The sequence below is a fragment of the Balaenoptera physalus genome, assembly GCF_965194825.1.
Source record: "Balaenoptera physalus genome assembly, chromosome: 1".
Lineage (NCBI taxonomy): Eukaryota > Metazoa > Chordata > Mammalia > Artiodactyla > Balaenopteridae > Balaenoptera > Balaenoptera physalus.
The window spans coordinates 66,101,800-66,110,239 of record NC_138882.1 but is presented as its reverse complement, the minus strand read 5'-3'; the positions used below and the strand labels follow the sequence as shown (position 1 = coordinate 66,110,239).

The 8,440-nt window shown below is 44.8% G+C and overlaps 1 protein-coding gene across 1 annotated transcript in view; it reads right to left on the bottom strand.

The window, feature by feature from the left end:
• Positions 1–1,145: 1,145 nt before the first annotated feature.
• FAM78B (family with sequence similarity 78 member B) overlaps positions 1,146–8,440 on the bottom strand; it is a 105,660-nt gene continuing 98,365 nt past the window's right edge. The window contains exon 3 of the transcript XR_014256977.1: positions 1,146–5,671. The gene's annotated coding sequence lies outside the window, so the exon portion shown is untranslated. The remainder of the gene's footprint in view (positions 5,672–8,440) is intronic.

Below are 8,440 nucleotides of genomic sequence, written 5' to 3'. Positions count from 1 at the left end.
TCAGGGGGCCCAGAACCAGGCTAAGAGCAGGATGAGTTGAGATCGCTGACCCGGGGAGGAAAGGGCTCAGGTCGTCGGCCTGGGTATAATGCAGAGATGTAGAAATTCGTCAGGAAGGTGATTTCAGCACACCGTAGGACTGATTCTGGAAGCGCCTCCAGTCCCAGCCCCATTGGCATCCTTTGAGTATAGAGACTGAGCAAAGCATGGTGCTCAAAGCTGTATCAAGGGGACAGCTTGTGTCCTGGGCATCCTGGATGTCTTCCCTCAGGCAGTGGGCAGGGAAGGCAGGAGGAAGGCAGGGCAGGAACGGGTTAATGTGACCCTGTTCTTTCTGCTTGGTGTTTTGACTCTTTTCGGTATGAGTTCAGGATCCAGGGTCCCTGAGAAATGGGGGTGTGGGTGGGTGGGGAGCCTCAAGAAGGAACTGCTGAGCTCTCTGCTAACAGGACCTAAGAAAGTTCAAGTAATGAATTTGAAAAAGAAAAGAAAGACGACCATATTCATACTCCAAGTTGATTAAGTTGTGATGTCCTTTTCACAGAAATAGCAATAAATACATAGTTTTTGTTTGAATATTCTGTCTTTGCTCCCCCAAATCTCTTCTTTAAGTGTATGTGTATATAATTAGTTAAGTTTTAAAAAATCAAACACATCCCTGTTTCCTTTTCCAAACCATTACAGAGTTTAACATAGAACTTTACAGTTTTTTTTTAAGTGAAAAAGAAATACCACTTATAATTTCAGTTTGCCTCAACTGTCACTTACGTTCCCCAAACCTCATCTGTACATTTGAACTGTACAGATATCCCCCACTTTTTGTAAGTTTGTTCTATGAAACTTCATTTTTATGAAAGACCTACATTAGTACCTGTTTTTGCTGACGGAAAGAAATCTGAAGAAGATTTTTGCTTTACAAGGTGAAAAGCGAAAGTTCAGTGTTTCTTTTGCAGGAGCCCTTATAGAGGCAGCAGGCATCTGGAGCAGTGACAGTGGCCCTGCCAAGCTCCTTCCCCAGGAATTACACTCAGCGTCTTAGCACCAAGCCGCCATGGCTTTGACTTGTGTCTGTGAGCATCTCTGCTTTGTCTCAATTTGTTTTGTGCATCCGTTAGCAAGATCGCTTTACACCACTTGAGTTAATGCAAGGTTTTATCGGATAGTGGGGGAGACCTGTATATATACACACATTCACACTTGGTGTGTTCAGCCAGCACCAACGCATGGTTTATTTCTTAAAATAAATGAACTGGGAAAAAAGTGCAAATTGCCCTTTCCCAGAGAGTGTACCTCAGATCACACTTTCTAATGGAGAAGATGGGGAAATTCCTCGCCTAAAATGTGTCTACAAAGCTGCTTCCCATAGAATTGAGCATGTGTTGCTTGGCTGAGTTGGTGAAGGTTGGGGATGTCTTAGATTATAAATACATATGCTTAAAAATATACCCCCCTCACCTCATGACATGTATGATAGAGAAATATTTTTTTCCAAGAGTGGAAACCACTATTTACCACTCTCTATTTCAGTATCTGGGTCTCCTTTCTTGCTTTACCTCTTTTGAGTGGTGGTGGTGGTGTGTATGTGTGTGTGTGTGTGTGAGTGTGAGAGAGAGACAGAGACAGAGAGAGAGAAAGAGAATGAAAGAGAGAGGAGAGAGAGAGAATATGAACTAGTGACTCTCAGCCCTCTTAAAACTGCTGATCCCACAGAATGGTCACATCTCTTATTTAAAATAGCCATGACAGATTTGAATAATAGGTGCAGTAGAGAGAACAGCTGGTACCTAGAGGACACCAGGCACTTACCAGTCAGGCACTGGCTTCCAAAGCAGAAAAGCAGGTCGGGGTGAGGCGGTAGGGAGAGGCAGGGGGCGGGGTTCTCATGGGCTGGGTCCCCAGTTCCTCGTACCTCCATCGGGTTTTCAGAATACAAGTACAGGTCAAGAGCTCCATCCCCACTATACTTCCCACTCTTGCCTAACTGTGGTCTAATCATTTAAAAATGCAGCTCTGTGGGAGAGAAGGCAATATCCCGAAGACTTAACTGCCTTCGGGAGCTCAGACTCTTCCAAATATCTTGTTTTAGTCTGACCTTGGGTAGCAAGTGTTAAGCTAAAGGAAAATCATTTAGCAAAAGCAAAGCAGAAACTGATCAAAGGGTGCTCTAGGGAGGAGTGGAGGTGGGGAGAGGATGGAAGGGCAAGATTTGCCCTCTGTGTTTCTAGAATTTCTTCTTCCCCCAATATCACAGCACTGAGTCACAGACTAAGATAGTGCATTATCAGGGAGAAGGATGAGGACCCCTTTCTGTTCCTTACTCAACGTCATCCAGCTTCTTTCTCATCTGAGACTTGCCTTCTGGACCAACAGTGATTGCAGCGCTCTGCCTTAGTCTGCAAGTTTTCCTAGCTGGGCAGGACTCCTGCATCTGCCCTCAATATGTCCCTGGGGCCTTCCCTGGGCTTTTTGGAAAACCAAGCACTGCATCTTTAAGGACCAAATTAAAAAGAAAAGAGACGTTGTTGTTGTTGTTGAATACATACTGTATTTAACATTTTTTTTTAATCCCAGAGAAGTGAAATGCAACATCTGTTTGAGTTTATGTAACATCCAAAGACTGACGACTCAGAATTTCCTAATTAAAGTCATTTTTAAGGCACTCTGCAGAGCCAGCTTTCATCTCTTCCTTCATTGGGTTTTTCTCCAAACTGTAGCAGAATACCTGGGTTCTCTTTCTTCAAAGTGATACACACATGCTCATGCTTTTAACCTGCTCTTTGTCCGGACGACACCGATAAACAACACAATTCCAATTGGGAAACAGGAAAGGAAGGAAATACATGTGGGGAGATGGGTGAGGAGAGCACGGAGAGAACATCCAAGTCGATGAACTGATGTGGTAGGAGAAGAAAAGAGAAGGAGCAGAAGGGAAATGGAACAGGGTAGCGTGGGCCAGATGGCTGGCGGCCGGTGAAAAATAGGCTACATTTCCCAGTGAGGTTTCAATTAATTTAGCTGGTTCCTTTTTTTTTTTTTTTTTTTTTCATTTTTAAGCATAGGGAAAGTATAGGAGAGGTGTCTCAAAATTATGGAAAGTGTATATAGGTTAAGTGTGCTTGCTTGTGCTCATGCACTGATGAAGGTTTGATTTTAGAGATAGGTATGATTTGAGGGGTTGTAAAACGTCCCCCTCTGATAAAAAGTAATCTCCCCTACTGGCCCACTACTGTGCCTGAAATTCCCACCATGAGGGCCACTCCTTCAGATTAAGGCATTATCTGTAGCCCCTATTAAAACATAAATGTCACCTGGGAGGGGTAACACTCAACTCTGTAGCACCCACTGACTGAACTGTCTGTCACCTATCAGAGAGTAGGACCCTGAGAGATGGGACGTAGGGCAGGGACATTCTGACTAATTGGGAAACAAGGCCTGGTGATATGGGATACAGGACAGGGACCAGCTGGGCAGCTGAGGGTGTGCTTGACATAGTAGTTGCCCCGGGAGGTTACTTGGGGCCAAGAGAGTAACCTTTGAGGGAGATGGGGTAGCAAAAACAACTCTTCCCACATCACAGGTTTCCCTAGGCTGTGTGTGTGTGTGTGTGTGTGTGTGTGTGTGTGTGTGTGTGTGTGAGATGTGTCTAACAGTTTGTAGATATTACAACATTCTGTGTATATATCGAATATAGAATTCACTTGGGTCTATTATGAATGTAGTATATCTCTATGATTTGTATATCGTGTGTGCACATGTGTACACACACACACACACATATTTAGTCACACTCAGCAGTGGAGATCTTGTAAGTGTGAAATGTGAGGTGTCTCTTCTTAGCCATCTGCGGTATGGATGGTCCAATTCTTGGGGAAAGGACTGGCTTGGGGCAATGTGACTCCTTTCTCTGTTATCAGTAGACCTGCGTTCAATTCAGGTGGCTCTGCAGAAATGGCCGAGGCTTGGGTTATAAACACTGGGCACGGGCCTTCCCATCTGGGTTGGGATTTGGAGAATAAATGTCTCCAGCTTTGGAGTTTGGGAGCCCGGGGGAAGGGCAAGTAGAGAAAGAATCGGGGAAAGGGTAGGTTTCTGCTCTGAGAAAAGCTGGAAGTTGTCTGAGAGCAGCCCCCAGGCTGGGTGCAGGTACCAGCCTCTATGTACAACTGGAGGGACCTACCAGCTCTCCGGGGATCTGCTCAGGTTGTTTGACCTGATGGGGAAAGTTCAGTGGGAAGGGTCAGAGATGGGGAAGGTTCAGGGCTGGAGGAATGGGAAGAGAATTCACATTCCTCAATGGCCTTTTCCTATTCTTGGTGCTGAAGAAAGCTTGGGAAATAAAGGATGAAGGATGTGGGTGGTGGGAAGAAGCAAAGGAGAGAAGACACTAGAAGTGCTTCTCAACTCTAGTCTCACGTTAGAATCCTCTGCATAACCTTTTAAAAATATCAGGGCTAGGTTACCCCCAGAGATTCTGCTGGAATGACCTGGGGAGGGGACCAGAACTGGGTTTTCTGTAAGCTCCTCAGGTGTCTCTAATGTGCATGTGGCATTAGTTAAGAAGACAGTACCAGAGCAATTGAGAAGTCTAGTTCTGAGATGGTCAGGCTGGGGCTGAGTGGCTAGTCCCCATCATGCACATGAAGAAGGAGAAGGGGAGGACTGATCCGAGGGGGTAGGGGTAGGGGCTTCTGAGAGCTTCTATTTGGACAGTCAAGCTTCTGCTGATGTGTGTGGCTTTACAGCCTCACTAGCTGGTGGTTTCTAACCCCACTTCTGGTTAAAATCTGCTTGAGGTGGAGGTGTTTGGGCAGAGGGAGAGAATTTCCCGCCCTGTTTTCTGTCATTTAAAAGAGGAATAATTCACTGTGCCCCATGGGGCCAAGAAGACAAATTCTGGGACTGGGTGCTTCAAAGATGGGAGTAGATTTTCTGCTGTATAATAAATACATATTTCATAAATAAATAAATCAATGAGCAAGGCAATAAATAAAATAATGCACACAGTTTTTGCCTTCTTAGGGTGGTTCTCCCCTCACCCCCCGATCCTAGTGACATACACTTTGCCCTTGGTTACCCGAAGGTACCCAGCCTGGCCATGTAGGGGAAATAAGACTCATTTGGCGCTGGCTCTCCAAGGATCAGAGAAATCTAGAGAGAGTATTAACACTCGCCACCCATGTGGAGAAGGGAGAAAGAGGGGAGATATGTACTCCCTCTTGTTTTTCACCCAAAAGTGTAGGGAGGGCAGGCAGGTTTGGGAACCAACGCTGGAACATTTTAGGTATCTGAAGTCCAAGCTGACCAGTGCTTCATCCCAGCTTCACTTAGAGGGATGGGCATGGACTTGAGATCTGGATGGACCCACTCTTTCCACACAAAAAGATACAGCAGGCACAACTCTCACTTTAACACAGCTCCCCAGGAGCCAACCAGCCAGCCAGTTAGCCCATGGAGACTGTTGCATGGCGCGTGGTGGGGTGGGAGGGGGTACAGGTCATGGGATGAGGGGATGGGAGGATGGCGAGGAGACAGGTAGGATGGCACCCATTTTAATGGGAAATCAGCTGTCCAGGGCTTCAGCTTCTGGAGCCACCAGCCATCGCTCATTTCGTCCTCTTTAGTCTCTGCCATGTGGTTCTGCTCCTGGGTGTGCCTTGTCCTACTAGGTGACCTGTATGTGGACATGGAGACATGTAAATAAAATGGGCATTAAGACAGTGACCAAAGAATGCCATTCCTTAAAAGCAGATGTTCATAATCTGGGCTCCATAAATAGATTGCAAGGGGACAATGACCCTGAGATTTTTATGCAAAATTATCGGTACTTATTTACATATGCATTGCTCTGTCAAGATGGTCTATAGCATTTATGTGGTTCTTTAAAAATGATTAAAAACTAAAATAATATTAAGGGATTCTAGATCGTTTATAGAGGTAACCCATCAGCAAGGCACAAAAGGATCTACAGAAATGGGTGGGAATTCCAGACCCTCCATGGCCTTGGTTCTCAGCATCCAAAGGCACAAGGTAATTTGCAAGAATCGCTGATTCACCAGAACCCTATGGCTCACCCAGTATACCTGTGCATGGCCACATATTCCAACTGTGCTAAAACTTTTTGAATATGCCTGTATTATTCAACTTGAAGTTGTCAATCAGTTTTTCTTTAAAAAAAGAAAAAATTTTGCCACTATTTTTTGGGGTACTTGTATATATTGCTTCATGTAATAGTGGTGGTCCTAAAGAAGAAGTGGTGAACTGAATTTTTAAAATAAAAAGGGTATTTTTGAACGTATGAAAGGAGTTGCTCTGAGGTAAATCCAAGCATTGGGCATCTTCCTCTTTCTTCCGTGATCATTTCTGTATGCTTTGTATCGTTGGATTATTGACATGCTGGGTTTGCTTACAGGGATGTACTGCTATATGGCATAACTAGTTTTTATGATTCTAAATGAACACTGTTGCATTTTCAAATTTTATGCATGGTTTCAGTTTCAGAAAGAAACCAAATTCCAAGTTCTTGTAGAGATGGTCAAATAAACTTGTTCCAATTGTTTGAAGTTTGCAGACAACCCCATTATACATGCAAATGGGGACTTAGTAGCCTAGAAGCCATTCTAGAAACTGTCCCTCCCTACACCTTGTGCTCTGGAATAGCTACCATGCTCTAGTGTCAATGAATGCCAGTTCCTCTTCCTGCAGTGAGCGATTGGTCAGAGGCACTGATCGTGCTAGGCTCTGCCAGCCCTTGATGTCACACATGGCACAGAGTGAAAGACATGGTGGGTGATGGGGGAGAGTAGAGTACCAAGTGGGTACAGGTGTGCAGAGGCTTTGAGACAACCTCGGAGTCTCTCTGTTGCTGATGGACCACACTGCCTGTGTGCAGAAGTCATATCATCATGATGACTGCTTTACATGACTATTATATTCATTATCATATTATTCATATTATATTAATTATACAATAAAGATGCCTTTGGGGTAGCATAAGTTTTGTACAAAAAATATTTTAACTGCATGGTCGAGTTCTGTCTACCAGTTTTCCCCAAGGCAAGGCACAAGAAGGTCAGAGCTCTATGTCAGTGTGCTCCCACAAGCCTAAATCCTTTAAAGGGGTGACTGTGGCACTGAGGACAGGTCTTCTTCCCATTTCACAGATGGAAAAGTGCAGGTGATCTGCATGAGAGGACCTGCATAATAAAGTCAATTCAAAAATCAGGCCTCAGGGGTCTCAGATTTCCTGGTCCACTAGACCCTCCTGAGCATTTGAAATAGGCTTGGGAGATGCTTCCTTCTTTACTGAAGAGGAAAAGACATTGTTTTGGCTGCAGAAAGTTTGGAATCCAGGTGAATTTAGAGTTGCTTATTCTGTCATAAGAAATGCCACATTTCCTTTCTGATAAACATGCCCAAAGAAGGAATTTCTCTTTTTTGATTTTGTGAGTGGCTCTTAGGAACAGGTATTTTCTTACTGTTTCAGAAGACCCATGAAATTCTCCAGGTGAGATAGTAGATGAGTCTTTAGTCCCTGATGTGTGTGTGTGTGTGTGTGTGTGTGTGTGTGTATACACATGCATGCATGTGTACTGTGCATGAAGAGGTAAGTGAGGTAGCGCCTCAGTCCCTGTTCATCTGATACGCATACGCAGAGTCCTTCTTTCTTTCCTAATTAATTAGAAGTAATAGCTTTCTATAGTTTCTGGTACGTGAGGGAATGAAGTGGGAAATAATCTAATTGGCTGTCTTGCTTTCAAAGCCCAGTTTAATGAAATAGTTCTTAGCCTGAAGTGCATGTATTATCTTTCCTGTTATTTTTCCAATTAACGTTTCATTGGATCACGTCTGTGTGGAATATTCTAATTGGTTTGAAGGGTGGGGGTGATGGGATGAGAGCAGATGGAGAGAGAACCAGCTGTTCCCTTCATCACCAGAGCCGTGTATGTACTGATGTGGCTGTAGGTTTTCCCCAGTGCATTTCTTTGGAAGAGCTCAAAGAGCTCAAAGAGCTTGACAGAGTGCTGCCTTGTTACCTTTGCCATCCTCATTGAGCTCTTGGGCCAGACAGGCTGACTAAGGGAACACTTGCCAAGATTCTGGGCTTCCTTTTATGATGTGTGACTCCAAAGGGGAAAATGAGTGGCTTCCAAAGTTTCCTGTGGGCACTGTCTACCTGCAGACTCTGTTTAGCCTGGAACATAGGAGACACCCCCTACAAATACTTGTAAGAGTGAGTGTCCAGAGGGGTCTCACAACACCCTCCCATATCTGCTCTTCTTGTGAAGAGAACAATGCATAGAACATGGCACGAAGCAGGGCTGGGGCTGGGGCTGGGGTGAGGCAAGCCAGGTGCCGAGGGCACACACTGAAGGGGGCTCCCTCTCAGCAGATACAGAATCACAGCTCGCAAACAGGAGTTGGCACCTTCTTAGATTTTCCA